This window comes from Mus musculus, chromosome 9, assembly GCF_000001635.26.
Source record: "Mus musculus strain C57BL/6J chromosome 9, GRCm38.p6 C57BL/6J".
Lineage (NCBI taxonomy): Eukaryota > Metazoa > Chordata > Mammalia > Rodentia > Muridae > Mus > Mus musculus.
This window is the reverse complement of record NC_000075.6, coordinates 7,250,603-7,272,322: the sequence shown is the minus strand read 5'-3', so window position 1 is coordinate 7,272,322 and position 21,720 is coordinate 7,250,603. Positions and strand designations below refer to the sequence as shown.

Sequence of the window (21,720 nt, the reverse complement as noted above, 5' to 3'; positions counted from 1 at the left end):
GGCAAAATAAACAGCCTCAGCATTTTCATGGATATAGTGGGGAGAAGCAGCAGCTAGTATATTTTTCACTTCACTGGACAAAAATGTTGTCTTCCTTTTGTAGGGAAAACAGCTACTCTGAGTTTTTCAGGTAATAATAATAGCAAAGTAAAATGTTTGTTCCTGTAAGGAAAGACAAAGTTCTGTCCACAAAATGGTTATAGGTTGATGAGTTCTCAACTCTATTCTGTCTTGAGCAGCAACAGTGAGAATCCTTGCTGTATTTCCTTGAAGGCCTCAGAAATGTATAAGAACCAAGCTTGAGGTCTTTAAGACACTGTAGATGATTGAGTCCTGCCACAGACCACCGCAGTCGGGTATGGGGGTCCCTGGAATGAGGGTCCTTGAAGCGAGGTGGGTAAGGATTCAGTGGTGACAAACAGAAACAAACACAGAGGCAGTTTGAATCTGAGTGTATTCTGCAGCTCTCAAGCAGGGGGTTTTATACATTAAAAACTGAACATTACATTTCTTAGAAACTGTATCCAGTGAAACAATCACAAATACCAACAAAAGTCATCTGACACAGTAAAGCACAAAAATCATCCAAGCATTACAACTCTGAAACTATGTATTCAGTGAATCACAAACAGAACTGGTAACATCATTATAAATCATCAAAATATAACAATTCTAAAAGAATGTATTCAGTGGGAGCTGTCGTCCAAGGCTAGTGGTATATTTCCAGGAGCAGGTTAATAGATCTTTAATGGGCTGAACTAACTTTCTAGCCCCATGGTCAATTATTATTTAACATCTAGTGCCTGTCTTTTTGTAATCTTCAATGTATAAATTTGAACTATTTTAATTCTTTCTAATTAAGGCTTTCTTTACCATATCTCAAAATCTACCTCCAATGACACATGTGTAGTCATATGAAATTTTATTGTTGGGAAAATTTTTATCATAATAGTTTTGTAAATGATTTGGAAAGTAAAGCGTTGGTTTCCCTGGGGATAAGGTCATCTTAGTGGCCCCATCTCTAGGAGTGGTTTCTTACCCATTATTCTCAATTAAGATCTTGGCCTAGGCTACCAGGAACATGTAAATAAGAAAAGGAATAAGAGAAAGCAAAACAGATAGATTGCCATGAGAACTACAGCTCAATCATTTTTCTCTGGCAAAGAGTTCCACAACCAGTTCCAAGAGGCCTCCCCCTTTTGAGGTCAATCGCCTCAGTTTGTGGAACTTGTCACACAGATCTTATTGGAGGTGATGTGGCAGAGTCCTAAGCTGGAATTTTAACATCCTGGCATAACCTTTAGATGGCTGTGGAGACCTGTGTGAATTTCCTACATGTCCAAGCACCTGTATCTGGGCTCTGTTGGAATGCAGCCACTCCAATGGTTAGGACTAGGGACTATGGGTAAAATTAGGACTGTGTTTTGAGCCATCACTCCCAGTCAGGTTTAAAAGGCATTATCTCATTTAATTCCTACAAAAACAAAAGCAGATACTGTGCATAGGGCTCATATCAGGGCCCAATGTATAGGGCCTTAAACTGTAGTCCAGGAAGCTTAGAACTCCCTATGTATCCCAGGACCTTGAAGTCACTCAAACCATTGTGCCACACATCCTTCAGATTGATTTATTTGATATACAGTGGATAGAGTACACAGTTCTCCTTTCAGCTTCCTAAAGACCATGATTATATTGTGAAGCACCATGTTGGATCATTACAACATAAGCTCTCTGCAGAAGAAATACTTTAATGAAAAACAACAATAAACATCACTACTTCTCAACTCTAATGCGTATTTTCAAATTTCTTTCATGTTTTAGTAATTTATTCTTCCATTCAAGAACAATAAAGAGCACAGGCAAAATCACAAACAGTTAATGTTAGCACGAGTTCTGCCATTTTAAACAGAAATAGAGAAAGAGTAATCAGAAGATTAAAATAGACAGCTATTCCTTAAGAGAATGCCCAAGAGTGGGTGGGGCATTGTTCTTGGAGAAGTGATTGCAGACAGCTGACAGGATGTGTCATCACAATGAAGTGTTAGCAAACTCTTGTCAACACAAGTCTTTATCTCAGGCTGCTAAGTGTAGTCATGAAAGCCAGACCTCCTGCTCATCACTGCAGAAATGGCATGCATGGTTTCAAACGATCCACTTTACAACAGGGAGCTGAGTTGGCGTTTGAAACTGTTCTGGCAAAGGTTGCTGAAATCACTGGGAAATTTGAAAACCTATAGAATGAGAAAACATTAGGATGAAATTAGGAATGAACACTTCCTGCTGACTCTGACCAAGGTCATATTGGGCTTTTTTTCAAATATATTTTGCCAAGAATTCTTAAGTTCAAAGCTAGAGAGAAACAAAATTAATGATAAACAACTTTAGTAAAAAACACAATGTTTCCCTATTTGAGTTTGATTAAAATTATGAAAAAGCTGTAAATCAATGGATTTCTTATGTGAAGTGTTTGACTCCCATTAGAATTATGCACTGCCTGTGTTGACAATGTACATAAAAACCTTATTTCTACAAAATAAGTGACTTGACTTTACAAACACATGATTTTTCCTTTAGGAACACTCTATGAACATTTCTTTGTTCGTGTTTTATTTTCTTTTTTCCATAACCCTGTGGAATGGGATTACAACGTCAGTTGTTCAGTTGCTTGGTTAGTTGAATTGCTTGGGTCTTATGTGGTCCAGGTTGTCCTCAAACTCACTATGGAGCTGAGGTTGGCCTTATGATTGCCCTGCTTCCATTTCAATTCCAAAAAGAAACATTTTCAGACAATTTGGATTGTTGAGATTCATAATTTATTTTTATTCATTAATCCCAGAAAGGTGACAATGAACTCAAAATCTTAACAAAACATATCTTAACAATTTTATGCACAAAGCTTAACATTTGCTTTTGCCATAAACATGTTCTAGTTAGTTAATTTTACAAAATTATAGTCCAGATTTTATGGTAACTATAAACTGCCAAGACATGTCTACTTTAGCCTGGTGCAAGGATGGTGTCAGCCCTTGTCTTAGTCAGGGTTTCTATTCCTGCACAAACATCATGACCAAGAAGCAAGTTGGGGAGGAAAGGGTTTATTCGGCTTACACTTCCATACTGCTGTTCATCACCAAAGGAAGTCAGGACTGGAACTCAAGCAGGTCAGGAAGCAGGAGCTGATGCAGAGGCCATGGAGGGATGTTCTGTACTGGCTTTCCTCACCTGGCTTGCTCAGCCTGCTCTCTTATAGAACCCAAGACTACTAGCCCAGAGATGGCACCACCCACAAGGGGCCTTTCCCCCTTGATCACTAATTGAGAAAATGCCTTACAGTTGGATCTCTTGGAGGCATTTCCTCAACTGAAGCTCCTTTCTCTGGGATAACTCCAGCTGTGTCAAGTTGACACAAAACTAGCCAGTACAATTGACCCCTTGTCAACTTGACACACAAACACATCACTAGTAAGCCTCAACCCTTACATTCTTATTCATCCCCAAGATCTAAATAACTTTAAAAGTCCCACAGTCTTTACATATTCTTAAAATTTCAATCTCTTCAAAATATCCATCTCTTTTAAAATCCAAAGTCTTTTTACAATTAAAAGTCTCTTAACTGTGGGCTCCACTAAAACAGTTTCTTCCTTCAAGAGGGAAAATATCAGGGCACAGTCACAATCAAAAGCAAAAGTCAATCTCCAACCGTCCACTGTCTGGGATCCAACTCACGATCTTCTGGGCTCCTCCAAGGGCTTGGGTCACTTCTCCAGCCATGCCCTTTGTAGCACACGCATCATCCTCTCGGCTCCAGATGCCTGTACTCCACTGCTGCTGATGCTCTTGGTGGTCATCTCATGGTACTGGCATCTCCAAAACACTGCATGACCCATTCAGTCCTGGGCCTTCAATTGCAACTGAGGCTGCACCTTCACCAATGGCCTTCCATGGCCTCTCACAGTGCCGAGCCTCAGCTGCTTTGCGTGACCCCTTCATGCCTTCAAAACCAGTACCACCTGGGTGACCCTTACATATTACCAAGTCCTGCTGCAGCAGGAGTACAACCTTGGCCATCTCTGGAACACAGCCTCTTTGTGCTTTCAGAAAACACTTCCCAGAAGATGTCACCTCAATGATGCTGGTCTCTTCTTAATCACCGCTAATTTCTTAGCTCCAGCTAACCAGCATCAATAGTCCCAGTAATGCAAAGTTTTTGCTTTAGTAGTTCTGGTATTTTGTTAATCACAGCCGATTCTTCAGCCCCAGCTAACCAGAACTACAGAATCTTCACATTCAAAACAGCAATGGCCCTGAAAAGAGTCTTTAATTTTCCCTCTGAAATTTCACAAACCAGACCTCCATCTTCTGCAGTGTTCTCAACATTATCTTCCAAGCTCCTACACAACATCCGACAGAGCTCTTAACAACGGATGGATCTTCAAGCCCAAAGTTCCAAAGTCCTTCCACAGTCCTCCCCAAAACATGGTCAGGTTGTCACAGGAATACCCCACTCCTGGTACCAATTTGTCTTAGTCAGGGTTTCTATTCCTGCACAAACATCATGACCAAGAAGCAAGTTGGGGAGGAAAGGGTTTATTCGGCTTACACTTCCATACTGCTGTTCATCACCAAAGGAAGTCAGGACTGGAACTCAAGCAGGTCAGGAAGCAGGAGCTGATGCAGAGGCCATGGAGGGATGTTCTGTACTGGCTTTCCTCACCTGGCTTGCTCAGCCTGCTCTCTTATAGAACCCAAGACTACTAGCCCAGAGATGGCACCACCCACAAGGGGCCTTTCCCCCTTGATCGCTAATTGAGAAAATGCCTTACAGTTGGATCTCTTGGAGGCATTTCCTCAACTGAAGCTCCTTTCTCTGGGATAACTCCAGCTGTGTCAAGTTGACACAAAACTAGCCAGTACAGCCCTCCAGTTCTTTCCTGCAGTGAGGGTTAGGGCCGTGCATGCAGGCATCTACCTGGTGAATATCTCTTCAACATTCAAGCTTGCCAATTCCCTTGGACATCCATTGAGCACATGGAGCACATGTAAAGCTTCCCACTTTCTTTATATCAGAAACAAGAAATCTTAGCAGAAAAGGTAAGACAGAGCAACTAGAACACATCTAAGACAACAAACAAAAGCATAATAATTGATATCTGAGCTGACAGGAAATTAAAGCTTTAAACCAAGGGATAGGTATTGCTTTATTTTGTCTGTCCTGTGGTTTAATCTTAAAAAATCAATGGAACTACAGACTTAGGGCCCAAGTGTTGGGGTTTCATACAGCAGCCCAAATCCCAGCATTACCATTTACCAGTGTCCTATTTATTAACTAAAAGAATAAAGAGAGTCTAACAATAAGAACCTACAGACAGCTAACTTCTCTTTATGAGTCCATATATGGTTGTCACTAATAATGATGATATCCATTAAGTTATACTAAGTGTTACAAAGATGATTAATCATGATTATTCATTCATTATCCATTTTTAGTTCCAGGGAATTTTTTCCATGAGTGTAAAAATTCCTGCTCCAACACCCTCAGCAGAGAGTAACAGTCTTCTTTCTGCACTGTTCCATCCGCTGCCTTCTCTCTCCCTGTTTCCTACACAGTAGTAAGCTCTCAATCATTGCCTCCAACGTCATTCACCTTAAGAACCTTTCTTGGTTTCAATTATCTTAACTTTCCTAGAGTGGACTGTTTGTAGAAATCTGAAAGCTTTTCTTTCGGATTTGTAGATGGCAAATAGAGGGTAGAGAAAACTTCATATTGTGATAGGAAGAAGCCTGGACCACTCTGCTATGGGAGCCCTCCTCCTTTCTGACAAGAATCTCCACACTGAAGATAAGCTAGCTACTCACCACGTTCTTCATGTGTGGCTTTAGTCCAGCTTGGGAGGTCAAGTCAGAATGAGTGTGGGGGAAAGAAATGGCTTCCCTGTAGGAAACTAAAGATGGTTATGCTAGAAAAACAGATCAGTATTTAGAGGGCTCACATGGGAAGAGGAGCTCATCCTAAAGCCATGATGGAAGTCTATACCATTGTTTTTTGTTTGTTTATTTGTGGGTTTTTTTTTTAATTCCATAAGGTCCTTGATTAGGAGTAGGAGAAGCCAAACCACAGGAGTGTCATGAGCAGCCTATTGAATTCTAGAAGGTAACTAACATTAAAACTGAATTAGCATCAACAAGGCCATTTTAAACTTAGTGAATGAGCACATAGACCTAGCATCAGACAGAGCAAGTTCAATTTCTAGCTCTGTAATTTAGCTGAACAATTTTAAAATTCCATTTATTTTGGGGTATGTGCCTGCCACAAGAGATCAACTTTAGGGAGTCAGTTCTGTCTTTCTACCATGTGGGTCCAAGAGATAAAAAAATCAGACCTGATGGCATTGTAGACAGCCCCTGAGTGAATTTTTTTTGTTTATTTATTGATTTGTGGTTGGTTATCAGAAATAACCATAAAGCTAGAGTTGTTTTAGACACTAGAGGTATACAACAGTGAACAAATGCATCAAAATCCTGGTCCTTGTGATGCTAATGCTATAGTAAGAAAAGATAGTCAATTATAAGGAAAATGATAATATGTAAAAGTTGATAAGGAATGAGAAGAGACTAGACCTCAATGGTGCCCCAGTTCACATACAGTAACTAAGGCACTATTATATTATCACTTTGAAAACAATTGCTGAGCGTGAGGGCTAGAGTACAGTTGACAGAATTTGCAAGAAGCCCTGGTACACCCCAGTACTCAATAAAGCAGGAGGGTGAAATGCTGTAACCTCAGGATTCAGGAGATAAATACAGGAGGACCAGAATTTTAAGGTCACACTTTGAATACATAGCTATTTTAATAGCCTAGGATACATGGACTCTATCTCAAGAGGAAGGCACTAAGAAAAGAAGACCACTCCTGAGTCTCAAGAAATAATGGACACCTAAGGAAAGATCTCATCCAAGACTTTAAGCTATTTCAAAGCCTTTAGCAATTTTACATAAGAGCAATAAACAGACCGATTATAATCACTGTCAGCAAAGTCTTTGGCAAAAAGCATTTGACAAACATATCAGAATGTGTCTGATACACACACTCACACCTTACTAGTTACAAATGCTACAAAGTTAGAGAAAATGTGTACATCAAGTTTTAAAATGCTATGAGACATGGGTTTTCTATGCCAGCTCAGAGTCAGAATGACATATTTTTTTCTAATAAAAATAGAGAGATTATAAATAGATATTTAACGCCACTATGGCTTACCTTTTAGTATAGCATTTGGTCAAAACACCGGTAAAGATTAAGGCTATAAGATGAAACAGCAAATGAAATTAATGATCACTTTATAAAAATGCACAGTTGTTTTATTTGTGAATCACTGTAAATATGGTCACCCATTGTGGTTTAAATGATCAGTTGGTAAACTGTCATACTTTCTACAAGAACTAAGGAAATAATTGGGTCAGGTCAAAACTTATTTATAGTGTCACTACACAAATCCCTGGAGGTTATTATCTTAACCCTCCAAGACCTCAAAACCCATGGTGGATGGTTCTAATTTTTTTGTTTTAATTGCTGTTTGGAAATAGAAGATAGGAAGGCCAATATTTCGAGTACTTATGTAATAAAAAGGGACCAAGCAATTTTCCCTATAACTTAGGTTTCTTTCCAAGTGCAATGGTTTACATGAATATTAACTGAAGACTTATTGTTACAGAAGGAATTATTTTGCAGGTTTCACCAACATCAGAATGAGCAGGGATCTTTACCAGTAGTAAGGACATGAGTTAGGCAGCTAAATGGCCCATAAAAATATCATGTTCTATCAAAATGAAGAAATTACTCAGAGAATAATAATAGCTGAGAAAGTTTTCAGAATAACCAAGGCTAGTCAACGAAGCAGGAGCATTTCAGATTGGGAAATCTTTGCTAAAAGCACCATCGTTCTTCATTATCATTTCTGTTTCCACAATTCAGAATGGAAAACTCTACTTGTTTTCATCTCATTGCACCAAAGCTTGATTTTTCATAACTGTATCAAACAATCTTGTGAAGGCAACTTGAGGAAGTAGCAATATATTCTGGCTCACAATTTGAGGGTACTGTCCATCATGGTGGGGCGAGAGTGGAGATGGGAGCTGAGGTGAAGGGTCACATTATGTCCACAGTTAGGAAGCTGAGATATAAGTACTCGTGCTCAGTTCAAGTTCTCCTTTTGACTTGTCTAGGACCCCAGCCCATGAGGCAGTGCTGCCTGCCTTCAGAGCAGATCTTACCTCTTCAGGTAAACTTTTCTACACATACACAGAAATGTATATCTCCATGGCAACTTTTAAGTTGATAGTGAAGATTAACTGTCACAGATGTAAAATGTCTCCTCATAAATTGAAGCCTCATATATGGAAGACTTGGCTCCTACCTGGTAGATCCAGTCATTGAAAGTTGCCTGGGTCATTGAAGAGTTCTCACTTCATCAATAGATCAGTCTGTGGACAGATCATAATGTGTTATTATTGGAGAAGTAAGACCTGAACCTGGATGGAGAAAATAGGTTATTAATGGTGTGCCTTTTAAATAGCATTTTGTCCCTGACCCTTTCTGTATTGCTTCATGGCTCCCACAAGCATTCACACTTCTTTCCACCTTTCTGCCATCATGATCTACAGGCTCAGAAATAATGGAGCCAGCTGAGCATAGACTGTGACCTGAAATTATGTACTAAAATAAGTATGTTCTCCTTTAAATTGTTTGTTTTAGGTATTTGTCATAGAAGTCCTAAGTCTGACTAACACAATGTGGCCGTCTGTACCAGGCAGCAGCTTTGGGCACAGTTCCCTGTCCTGACCCCCACACCTCCATCACAAAAGCATTCTAGCAAGCCAGCAAACAGGACATTTAAAATATTGTTGTATTTTAGTCAGACAGTGGTGGCTCATTCCAACACTCAGCACTCAGAAATCAGTGGCAGACTATCTCCCAAGAGCCAACCTAGTTTATAGAGTGAGTTCCAGGATATCCAGAGCTACACAGAGAAACCCTGTCTCAAAAAACATTTATATATATACATCTTGATTATTCATTTCCCCCAGAGGATCAGCAATGTAAATCATTTTCCTATGACACATTGCTAAATAAATTTCATGTACACTAACTATATAAAATGATCATTTTAATTACTTTAAAGTATAGTCAGTGCTGAGAAATCTTGTGGACACACTTTAGGTCTCAAGTTTCAGCATCTAAATGGTCATATGCTAAAGTAGGGATATGATAATGAAGAAGCCTGTCTATTCTGCAAGAAGAAATTCTACATTAGTTATGGAGACTTGTTCTCTGAACATTCATGAATGGACTGGTAACAGCCAGCAGACAACAAGGTTCTAGAAAATGAAGGTCATTACATACATACATCGTGCATCCATTGCTGGGTTGGGGGGAGTGGCATCTATCATAACCTCATTTGAGGTTTGGGGTTTGGAGAGACATACTTTATTTGTAAATATGTATTTTGTACTCATTGGGGATTTCATTCATGTGTCCCATGTACATTAATCACTACTATTTCTCATTCATCCTTTCTGATTCCTTCTGCAAACCCATACATCTCTGGAATAAGACAATGCAAACTCCTCTTTCACTGAGTTCTTACAGAGCCAAAGCACTGATAACTGAGTCATTCCTTACCCCTACTTGACTTCAGTTATTGTCTGTTCAAGAACAAAGCATATTCCTGTGTGCCAAGTAAACATTTATGGGTAAAAACAAAGACCCCATTTCTTCCTTAGTGACTGTCAGTGTGGAATGCAAGCTATGCTTTTCTGAGGATTTTGTCACTCGGACTGGCTAGGTAGCAGAGAGTTCATGTTCATTGATAGAAGATAGAAAGAAAAGATGAGTCATCCTGAGTGTTCTATCCTGAAGACCCACAAGGTGGAAAGAGGCAAAGGAGAAGAGAGACCTTTATAAGGTAAAGGGGAAAGGATTGAAGGAAAGCAGGTAGTTAGGAAAGGAGTGCCATTTATTCTGAAGTGAACTGGGAACCAGGCACGTCTCTGTGAGAGCTGCCAGCAACGTAGGCAAGTCCTTGCAGATGTTTATGAGCTTATGTAGAAAGCCACAAAGGCTCACAAGACTGGGAAGAATTTTCCCAGAAAAAAAAAATGGGTCAAGGAGATTCACTATTAGTTTCCCCTAATGTGAACCCGCTCACCTAAGGCCAGGACCCTTTCAGTCACGAGTTCAACTGTCCATGGGATAATAAAAGCCATCTGTAGGAAATGAGCCTTTTTGCCCTTGTAAAACATCATTCAGCATATTGTTATTTTTTCCAAAACCAAAAATTCTTTCCAGAATTTCCAAAGGTTGGCCAACATAAGTGATTAGGCATATTTGTCCCTTCTCATCCATTATCCAGACTGCTAAAATGAGTCAAATCAAGAGTGACCCCTGACCAATCTTCCTCCAACATTAATACTTTCCACAGCTCTGGAAAGTCCTGCACCTGACAGCGTGTGACTTCAGATTGCTTTCAGCACATTGCATAATGAGTAAACATGCAGACACCCATCAGCATGTCTCATTGGCTCCAGGGTACTTTGTCTCATCCAGATTAATTCCTTTGAACCAGTTGGCCTCAGTGTTACTCATCTTCTTATTAGGGGACCTAGTCATTTCATTGGGGGCAGGGACTCTTACAGTGCCAAGAAAGGCACTGAAGTTCCTCAAAATGTGGGAATGAGGTCAAGGGACATTCTCAAATATCAGGTGTAAAAGCCAAAGATAGTCTCCTGGTTCAGTCCAGCTAAGCTCTATCACATTCAGCCTACTACCTTCTACCTTCAGTGATGACTAACCTTCATAGGCGCATCCTTGAGCTTCACAGGGCATCTCTTGTAATTCTACCTCCCAATCAATTCAAGAAATAATCTAGAAAGCAAAAAATGACATCATCATAACATATAACTTGAGATGAGAAATATTAACATGAAAACTGCTTAAAATAATTCAACCTCTTCAATCCTTCCCCTCATTCAACCTTAGGGTTCTCTGACTTCAGTCCAATGGCAGGGTGTAAGTATCTGCTTCTGCCTCAGTCAACTGCTGGTAGGGCTTCTCAGAGGACAGCCATGCTAGGCTTCTCTCTGTAAGCACATCACAGCATCAGTAATAGTGTTAGGCCTTGGTGCCCCCAACCCCAGTCCCGTGAGATGGATCTCAAGTTGGACCAGTCATTGGACCATCTTTCCTTCAGTCTATTCTCCATCTTTGAACCCGTAGTTCTTTTGGATAGGAACAACTTTGGGTCAGAAATTTTGACTGTGGATTAGTAACCCTGTCCCTCAGCTTGAGGCCCAGAGTGACCCCAGAGGAAGATCAGCAGTCTCAACCAACCCAGACCCCAGGGAGCTCTCAGAGACTGAGCAACTAACCAAGAGGTTATGTAGGCTGGTCTGAGGCACCTAGCACAAATATAGCAGAGGTCTGCCTGACCAGGCCTAAGTGGGAGAAGATGAGCTTAATCTTCGAGAGTCTTGAGGCCTTAGAGAAGTGGAGAGGCTGAGTGGAGGGGTAGCACTCACTCCGAGGATGGTGGGGGGAGAGGAATGGGATGAGGAACTGTGGGAGGTGGGACCAAGAGGGAGGGCAATGACTGGAATGTAAATATAATAATAATAATAATAATAATAATAATAGAAGAGGAGAAGGAGAGGGGAGGGGGAGGGAGAGGGAGAGGATGAGAAGAAGAAGAAGAAGAAGAAGAAGAAGAAGGAGGAGGAGGAGGAGGAGGAGGAGGAGGAGGAGGAGGAGGAGGAGGAGGAGGAGGAGGAGGAGAATGCAGTGACTATAAGAATGTATGAGTGCCTAGCATGAATAAATCACCTATATTAGCCCCCTGCATCCCACCAAGACTCAGGAAACATCATGGAGGACAGGACAGAGAGAATGTAAGGGTTTGTAAATGGAGTATTGCAAAATGCTGAGTTCTGGACATAGCATGGCTGTTGCACACAGCAGTGTACAGCAACTAGAGTTGATGCAGAAGACCTGCTTGAGTTCAAGCTAGTCCAAATTCCAGCATGGATCCGGAGGGACTCTGAGGTCCCACCCTCAGCAGGGAAGATATTGGTAACTGATGGCTGTTGAGAGGGATAATCACTTTCTCTAGAGACATGGCCACTGTTAGTTTGCCCATGCACCAGTGGATGGTCCCAGATCTATGCACATATGAGCAGAACTAATTGGACTCAGGGTTTTTTGTTTTTGTTTTTGTTTTTTTTTTTTTCTGAGACAGGGTGTCTCTGTATAGCCCTGGCTGTCCTGGAACTCACCCTGTAGACCAGGCAGGCCTCAAACTCAGTAATCCACCTGCCTCTGCCTCCCGAGTGCTAGGATTAAAGTCATGCACCACCACACCCAGCAGGAGTCAGAGGGCTATTAATAACAATTAAGAAAAGAGGACATGAAAGTGGAAGAGTGATGCAGCTGGGTTGTTAGGGAAAGATGGGGAGACATAGTACTAGATAGATATGACAAAAATATAGTATATAAATATAGGAAATTGTCAAATTGTAAATGAAAATATTGAAAGAAAGAATTCAAAATGTAATTATTATAACAGACTTTGTACAACTTAGGGAGATATATTTTTGAATTATGAAGTCAAGGAAAATAATTTTTATAATAGTATAGGTTAGTTAGGAACATGACAATATTATTAACAACACTGGAAATTTTACCTAGGAAATCTTTATCTATTCATGAGCTAAAATTTATGAAGTTTCCATACAAAATATTCACTCCCAAATACAAACTACAGTGAGAAGCTTTAGTTGTGCTCAGTTAACTTAGAATTAGTGTGCAAATGTTGGTTTATTGTAGGATGAAGGATAATGTGGAAATATTGGCATCTTCTACACCAGAAAGCTGATCTGCCTTTACTAGGGGTTGAAGCTATTGAGACAGATTTTTAATTGAGTCTTTTAAAATGATCTAGCCGGCCATGGTACCACATACCTTCCATCCTCAGATGGAAGGACAGGTAGATCTCTGTGAATTAAAGTCCAGACTGGTCTACACAGCAAGTTCTAGGCCTGCTGGGGCTACATAGTAGCACCCAGTCTGGGAAAAAATTATCTAAGAGATAGAGATGTAAAATCGGTTAAGTTCCTGGCTGGCATGTGTGAAGTCCGGGGTTTGATCTTAGCACTGAAAAAACATTTTTAGCAATACTATTTTATTTTTAATTTTTCATAATCTATATATTTTATATTTTATTCATTTTTATATAATTTGGTTTCTTATTTTAATAGTATCTTTTTAAAGGTTTCTATAAGTACAATTATTTATTTCTGTGAGGAGAGGAGCATGTGTAGAGAGAACTCTGGAGGACCACTTGCCAGAGTCTGTTTTCTCCCTCACCTGTGGGTCCTGGGAACCAAACTTAAGTCCTCAGGTCTAGTCGATCGCATTTACTTGCTGAAACTTGTCAGCATCATTTTAATTGTCTATTTTGGTGATTTGTTTTAGAATGCGTAGATTTTTAAAAACCTATTTACATTCTTTATGGATTGGTAAGTTTCTAAGACAGAAAGAGTCATGTAGGGATCTGAGTCATTTACTCCAACTTCAGACAATAGTTGTGGCTTCAGCTGAATAAAAAAAATAGAAAAGGTATGCTAAGGCCGCAGACTGTGTCCTTGGGGCAGAGAGGTGATGCCTCACACCTTTAGGAAAACTTTAAAATGATTTTATGTGTATGACTCATGCCTGGGATTTCCACAATGACAAAGAAAATTAAAAAAACAAATCTATAGATAACAAGAAGATGAATTTTTCTGTTCTGTTTATTTTTGTGTAGTGGTAGTGATGGTGCTGATGTCTGTATGCTCACTCATGTGTGTGCACATATGTGTGCATGTGGAAACTGGAAATCAACCTTGGGTTTGTTGCTCAGGAGTTACCAACCTTGTTTTGTTGAGATGGGGTCTTTCACAGGGATCTGGGACCAGGGAGCGTCATAGTTCCATCTTTCATCTACCACCCCACTGCAAGATTTTAAGCGCACAATACCACACCTAGCTTTTTCACTGGGTACTATGGTTTGAATTTAGATCTTCATGCTAACACAGCAAGCCCTTCCTCTACATAGCTACTTAGCTAAAATCCTGTTCACTTTCTTAAAACTCAGTAACTTCATAAATTAAGAGAGTAAAAATGGGACCATGAGGGTGGAGAAAGAGCTCTAGAGAGGGAAAGGATATGGATGGCATTTAAGTAAAAAATGGGGAAATGGAGGAGGAATAGGTAAAGGAAGACAGTATAGAAGGAAATGGCGGTGGGGTAAATAAATAAATAAGGCTACGAATGTTTGTGTTAGCCACAGGAAAGCATATTATTTTATATTTACTTAAAAGCATACATAATGCATATAACATGCATATATATATTTAATTTCAATGACGTTTGCTACTTGGGATTATAAGCCTCCCACTTAAAGCCATAGATTATCTCACAAAAATCTCAGTACCGGGTATGTAAACCTTCTTTTGAGTTGTTGGTCAATGAAATCCAAGAGATTCCCGAATTAGCATAGGCTATTGCTGCTGCTCTTCGTTGCCTCTCAGAAGCTGAAGTGAAGTTCCTATTACAGAAGATATTATTGGACATGGGACTCCAAGGACTTGCAGCAGGATTTAACCAGAAAGGTTGTTCATAGTATGAAAAGGTGATATGCAAGGTGCCAAGATATAAAAGTAATCAAGTCCTACCCATATATATTTAGTTTTGCTGTAGAGAAAGCCACAGTTACTCCAAACGCTGAGAACTGACTCTGGGGTGCCTAATCCCATGCAGGTACAACACAATCCCCATGTCAAACATTGCAGAAGAGGTCTGGAATACTGTAAAAGTCAGAGGACTTAGAAGTAGGCTGCAAGAATGTGTCTTCTATCTGTGACCAGGAAGCTATGACTCAAAACATTTCAGTGATATGGCTGTTTAAGCAATGATCTGAATAATGACAACACCAGGTAAAATGCCAATAAAGACGGGGTGTGCCATCCCCAGCCTTGAACAGGGTCTTTCCAGCCTTGAGCATGTTGAACTGACCTTGAGTGCTTGTCACAGTGGACCTTAATGACCTAGGCGAAGTCATCTGCCTTGCTGCACATGCAAGTTCCCTCAGGAACTTAGAAGAATAGACTGCCCACTGACCTTGCTTTGCAACATAGTCTAACTGAAACAAAGGATGGATCTGTGGGTTTTCCCTAGATAAATGAAGTGCTGAATGCTAAATTTGAAGCCTTGATCAGAACCTTGTCTTGGCTTCATTCTTCTCTACCCCACCCCCACCCCCGCCTCTTTTTCATTTCCAGCCCCCCTTTCAGATAAACCCAGTTTGTCCATGGCTGCTGGACGACTACAGTGGAGGAACTCTCATAGTGCTACACCTGTACATGAAAAGCACAGACAATAAAAGACTGTGAAAAAGAATAAATTACTTTCCCCCGGGAATAAGTTCACTAAATGGTTGGTTATCCAGTGGTTATTCCCCAAAACACACATGCAACAATGCTAAGCAGATACAACAGTTTGCCCTTATATATTTATTGGATGTATATTTAAAATTGATAATTAAAGAATATGAGGCCATGAATTTCAGAGGGAAAATGAGTGGTCAGAGGGAAGCAGAAGATAGGAGAAATAATGTCATTTATATTTTAACATTTTAATTTAGTTAAAGAAAGAACTGGTTTAAAAAAGAAAATCTTAGTTCAAACATGCAAAAATAATTTAATTTTAATACATGTTTTCAAAATAAGGTAGATAATTGTAAAATCTCATATTTAACAGCAGTAGTAGTTAAGACCCTCTGCATGAGCGAAGTAACCATTGCTATAAAAGAATAAGCATTGCATTTAACCTTGATGGTGTGACTTAAAATCTGTACTATAGCAATGATAGCACCTTCTCATAGCAATTCTAATACCTGCAAACTAGAAGTGAAAATATTCATCTCAGGAAGAAGAATTGGAATTGTATAATTAAAGAAGCAGTTTACCTGGTACAGTGTGGCCAATCCTAGTCAATAATTATCCCTGACATCCGTTTGGGGCTGTTATTTGCAATTACTGAAGATTAGTGAAGATATGTTGAACCTCAATTGTGCATAAAAAAGAACATTAAAGGTTTCAGGAGACAACATAGAAGTATAGAAGATGTAATCTAGACAGAAAACAGAATCCAATAGAACTTTCACAAAGCAGTATTACAGGGCAATGGGGACAGGGGAAACTAAGGGTAGTGCATGTAGAAGTCTGGGAGATATTGGTAACAGGGATGAATATTGATCAGGTTCTGCAGAAATTTGGCACTTGGATTGACAGAGGGAAGAACAAAGGGCATTTGGGTAGAGGGAATGACATCAATGACATGCATACATTTTTTTTTAATGTTTTTTTTCAAGTTGGATAAATCCTGTCCTATGTTGTTAGGGTCAAGGGACTCAACTTCTCATTGTTTCTAACCTCTCAGTTCAGAGAATTTCAAACAAGTGCAGCCTTCTGTATGGCTGGAGGTTAAAACACATGCCTAGTTACAGGGTCACTGAATATTGAGGTCCAGCCTTCATGCCCTCCCCCCACCCCTGAGGCATAAAGTTCATGCTAGCTACAGGGTTACTGAATACTTGAACTTCAAGCAAGCTATACCCTAGTGTCTTAGTCATGGTTTCTATTCCTGGACAAAATATCATGACCAAGAAGCAAGTTAGGGAGGAAAGGATTTATTCAGCTTACACTTCCATACTGCTGTTCATCACCAAGGGAAATCAGTACTGGAACTCAAGCAGGTCAGAAAGCAGGAGTTGATGGAAGTCATGGAGGGATATTCTTTACTGGCTTGCCTCCGCTGGCTTGCTCAACCTTCTCTCTTATAGAACCCAAAACTACCAGCCCAGAGATGCCACCACCCACAGTGGGCCCTCCCCCCTTGATCACTAATTGAGAAAATGCCCCACAGCTGGATCTCGTAGAGGCACTTCCCCAACTGAAGCTCCTTTCTCTGTGATAACTCCAGCTTGTGTCAAGTTGACACACAAAACCAGCCAGTACACCTAGCTAGATGGAAAGAAAAGAAAAGGTAAAAAGTCAGACTCTGGGAGCTTGGGATCACCCATAAGGGCCAAAGTCCCTCAGAGATTAACATAGTAGTCATTATCTAGGAATAGGAAGGGATTCTTGAAGACTACCTGTCCTGCTCTGCTTTGCTTTCTATGGATCAAATGTCATGACTGATAGAACTGACGCAGAGCCTACAGAGGAACACTGTTTGCTGGCTTCCTCTCGATAGCTTGCTCTGTCTCCAGAGTTCTCAATTTGTGGATCTTGACCCCTTTGAAGGTCATGTGACCTTTTTCACGGGGATTGCATAGTAGATATCCTGCATGTTAGATACTTAGATTACAATTCATAACAGTAGCAATTTCAGTTATGAAGTAGCAACAAAAATAATTTTATGGTTGTAGGTCACCACAGCACGAGGAACTAATTAAAGGGTCTCAGCATTAGGAAGGCTGAAAACCTCTGCTCTGCCTACTTTCTTATACCACCCAGGGATGGCACTGTCTATGAGGTACTAGACACTCCCACATCAATCATTAATTAAGAAAATGCCCTAAGTACTTGGCTACAAACCAATCTAATGGGTGCAATTCCTCAACTGAGGTTTCTCTCCCCAGATAACTCTAGCCTTTATCAAGTTGACAAAAAAAAAACAATGACAAGCAAACAACCCCCCCCCCCAAAAAAAACCTATCCAGGGCATTGTATTATTATTAAAATATGTATAACCATTTATGCAGCTTTTGTGAGCTAACTCTTCCTTCCCAGGGTTGAGGCAATTCCAGTTTTCTGATTCCTTACTGAGAGGCAGCCGTGACCCTGGGCATACTTCAGGCTTCTTTGTTTTGCTTCACTCTCTCCTGGATACTTTGACCCTTGACTTGCCAGGTTCTCCTGTTTTCATATTTCATAGTTTCTGTTTTAACTGGCTTCTACAGCCTCAAAGGCTCTGCTGCATTGGGTGGGAGGGGTGTCTTCAACAGCTTTCCCTACTTTCTCATTTGTTCCAATACTGCCTTATAGACACTGATACAGAAGTTAGATTAGAAATATGATGGTAATCACTAATGTTTCCTCGATGGCTCAGTTAAATAATGCCATTAAGTTATGTAATAATAATTAGATTTTACTATTATCATTCTCTTCTTACAGATCTGGGGTACACATAAACAGGTGTGTTATCAGATTCTTATATTTACTGCTCACCATATTACAAAAAAAACAAGCAAACAAAAACAAAACAAAACAGCCAGCCAGCCAGCCAAACAAACAAAGAAAAACAGGAGACAAGAATTGGTGAGATAAAGTGGACTTATTTAGAAAAAAATCATTCTCACCTTCTGTCTGCTTTGCCTGTAGTGGTGTTACAGTTTGTAGAAATTAAGAAACAAACCAACATATATACATGTGTGTGTGTGTGTGTGTATTTCACTGAGATAAATAATTAAATCTTCCTAGTACCCTTAGTGTACTAAGAAGAAAATTTAAATTATGAAGAATTTTTAAATTATGAGGGCCCTACCTCATTGATACAAATGTTTCCCCCCTCTATTCTCTCTCAAAATCCCATTGAAAAACTTCAGAATGCCAGTATTGAGTCACATTAGAAAAGTAATTTAAAATAACACTTTTCTTTAAGTTCCTGGAAGCCACTGCAGAGCCACCAACTGGAATTAGCAGAGCTTCTGTGGGATGAACCATCTTCCACTTTATGGCTTTTTTGACATCTGCCCCAGGGTGTAATTTTACCACACAGAGATTGAGCAATTCATTGGCTCTGCCCTTGCTTGGTAGGAAGTCTGGTGGAATTTGCTTTATTCATTAAACTCCTAAAGAGTTTCCCTGAACTCCATTCTCTGCAGAAACACCCATGCACAGAATACAGAGATTCAAGCTAGCCTTGAGTTCTTCTCCCTGACAACCCACCCTTCACCCTAGCCATTTTGAAGCTAAGAATTCTGTCTCTTTGTTTTGTACATGTGTACATTCTGTTGTTGCTTTGTATTGTGTTTGAGAAAGGGCTTTTCTCTTGAGCCCAAGCCAGCCCCTAACTGGCCTTCATCTTCCTGTCCCAGCCTCCTGAGGGCTGGGATAACAGCTGTGAGAAACCACACTTAACTGACTTTTTTTTAAGACTTATTTTTTAATTGTGTGTAAATGCAGTTAGAGGTGCCCTTGGAGATTAGGGTTACAGGTGGTTGTGAGCCACCTGCTGTGGATGCTGGGAACTGAACTGGGCCTCTGCAAGTACTGCAGGCTCTCGTGGCCCCTCCAGTGCCTGACTTTTTGATTTGTAAATCCACAAAATAAGAATCCAGCACAGATACTAAAATGAAATGACTCCATTCTAGTCCAACTCTGGTGCCATAAATAACCTATACCTGCAGTGGATCTGCAGCATTGTGAGCTACCAGCAATTACTGGTAGCAGCCAGTCTGCCTTCTCTCTAGACAAAGCCAGCTACAAGCTAGGGCAGTCTCCAAGTTAAAAGTCAAGCTTGGAGCTATTAGCCAAATCATTTCTAGGAGAGCACATGTGGGAGTGACATATTGATAGAACACTGTTCACTAGAAGCCTAAAAAACAGATGTAACCTTGCTGTCCTGGGGCTAGCCCAGTCCATTATGATAGCAAATATGAGAGGTTAATGAACAGAACCATGTGACTCACATCCTCCAGGGATGTACATCTACAGTAGACAACACCTCAGGGGTGCACAAAAACAGAAAAGTCAAGGAAACACCAAGGTGGATTTCTAATTTGTATTGGGAAGTTGAGCATCTTGCTCTTCCAGCTTTTCACAAAACAGTTTTTGTTTGAAGAGTTGGTGTTAGTGCAGCCCCTGTAAGCTGAGAGTGGTCTCAATTACCTTTTCCTAAAGATGCACTGGAGTAGGCACATGCCCACAGCTCTGCTCTTCCACTCTGCTCTACTGAACCTCTTCTAGTAAATCTCACTAGTGAACGTTGTATCCCAAGGACCCCATGGGCTTTCTTTAACCCAGCAAGAAGACCCTGCTTGCCTTTCTGCTACTGTCTGTACTTTGTGACATACATCCTAGGTCAAGTATAGGAAACTACCATTTTCATGTGTATCAAATATGACCAATATTGGTAATTTCAAATAGTTTTAGATATCCAAAAAGCAAAAGAATTGTTCAGGTTTCCCACTTAAAAAAGAGAATGAAGAAAATAGAATAGTGTGTTCCCCTTAGGCCTTCCAGGATTTAAATTTACCTTGTTTCCCAATACCACAAACTCTCTCTAGTCTGTGCAGCACAAATACTATGAGAGTTGGTGGATTATCTAGACTTCACAAATTCCTTTCTGGGACTAAGGAGATGGTTCTAAGCACCATATCAAGGATCATGTTCCAGGGCACCTGACCCTCTCTTCTGGCTCCACAGGCACCTGCATTCATAAGGTGCACAAACAGAATGCATTCATTCTGGCAAGCACATATTCACATTATCATTAGAACCGTGAGACAGAGCCTTTCTTTATGGCATTTAAAAAATTGCTTTGTGATAAGCCAGATGTGGTAGCAACTCACAAAACTTTCAATGTAGAGGCAGAAAGATCTGGAATTCAAAGAGATCTTGAGGTACAGGGTGAGTTTGAGGCCAGCTTGTGCTACTAAAAGCTTGTCTCAAAAAATCATAACAAACAAACAAACAAACAAACAAAGTTACCTGGAGACCTAATATTGGGGACACTGGTTCAGCCAATCCATTCTAAAATGTGACACTACACAAAGGGGTGAAGTAGAGGGAGTCAGGGCATTCCAACTCAAACTCTGTCTCAAACTCTGTGGCAAAAAATGTATTATGTTTCAGTAACTGTGATATTTGTTTTTATGATAAAGCTTGATGAAGGTTCTCAGCTTTTATCCAGTCACCTTTGGGGATAAATCCATCTTGAATATATTTTGGAGGAATGCTAGTTTTCCCAGAAATCTGAAAACAAAATGTGCTTATTGCATAATTGAACAAAGGTGTCCAAACACTGAGTCTGGTTCTCCTCCTCCAAATTACAGACCATGAGAAGTGGTTTTCTGGCTTTCCAGTTCCTACTTCAGCATTTTGGGAAGTAAGACCACAGCCCTCCAGATTCACATTGTTGGGATTTCTTTTTCCCAGTAAGGATGTATGCAAATCATCTTTTCCTGTTGGTCTCTTTCTGACCTGTTCTCAGCTCACACACTTAGTTAACAGGAAATTATTTTTTAAATGCCTTTGCACTAGGTCATGAGAAAACTGGGTTAAAACCCTTTCTATAGTTCATATTTTTAGTGGCCCTGGAGCTGCAAGGAAGCTGGCTATGAAAAAGCAATCCCAGCACTTTTCAGATCCTCTAAGAAGGAAAATAGAACTAGAAAAGTGAGCTCTGTTCCAGAAAAGCAAAACAGAACCAGGACCGCATGAAGACAGCTCTGTTCCGATGAGCTCATCCAGAAGGAAGTAATGGAGAACCTAGTTCTCAGAGAAGGCTTGAGAACGCTTGGGAGCTGCTTCCTGTGTTCTTGGGAGTGTCTGACAGTGTGTGTGAGCTTATTTTAATAATTATCCAAAAGCAACCAAACATTGATATATCTTAGCTCATTTGGA

At 40.2% G+C, this 21,720-nt stretch overlaps 1 long non-coding RNA gene across 4 annotated transcripts; it reads right to left on the bottom strand.

Annotated features, from left to right (window-relative positions):
* Positions 1 to 814: 814 nt before the first annotated feature.
* On the bottom strand, positions 815 to 16,829 carry Gm31639. Of its 4 annotated transcripts, XR_870520.1 has the most exons (7): positions 16,792 to 16,829; positions 16,056 to 16,152; positions 14,523 to 14,636; positions 10,849 to 10,921; positions 8,415 to 8,481; positions 7,259 to 7,301; positions 5,189 to 5,932 (listed from the first exon to the last, which is right to left on the bottom strand). It is a non-coding gene; the product is annotated as a predicted gene, 31639 (long non-coding RNA). The 4 variants fall into 4 exon arrangements; XR_379094.2 differs by lacking the exons at positions 5,189 to 5,932; positions 16,792 to 16,829 and adding an exon at positions 815 to 2,231 and having other exon boundaries at positions 16,056 to 16,774; XR_379093.2 differs by lacking the exon at positions 16,792 to 16,829 and having other exon boundaries at positions 16,056 to 16,774.
* Between the last annotated feature and the right edge of the window lie 4,891 nt (positions 16,830 to 21,720).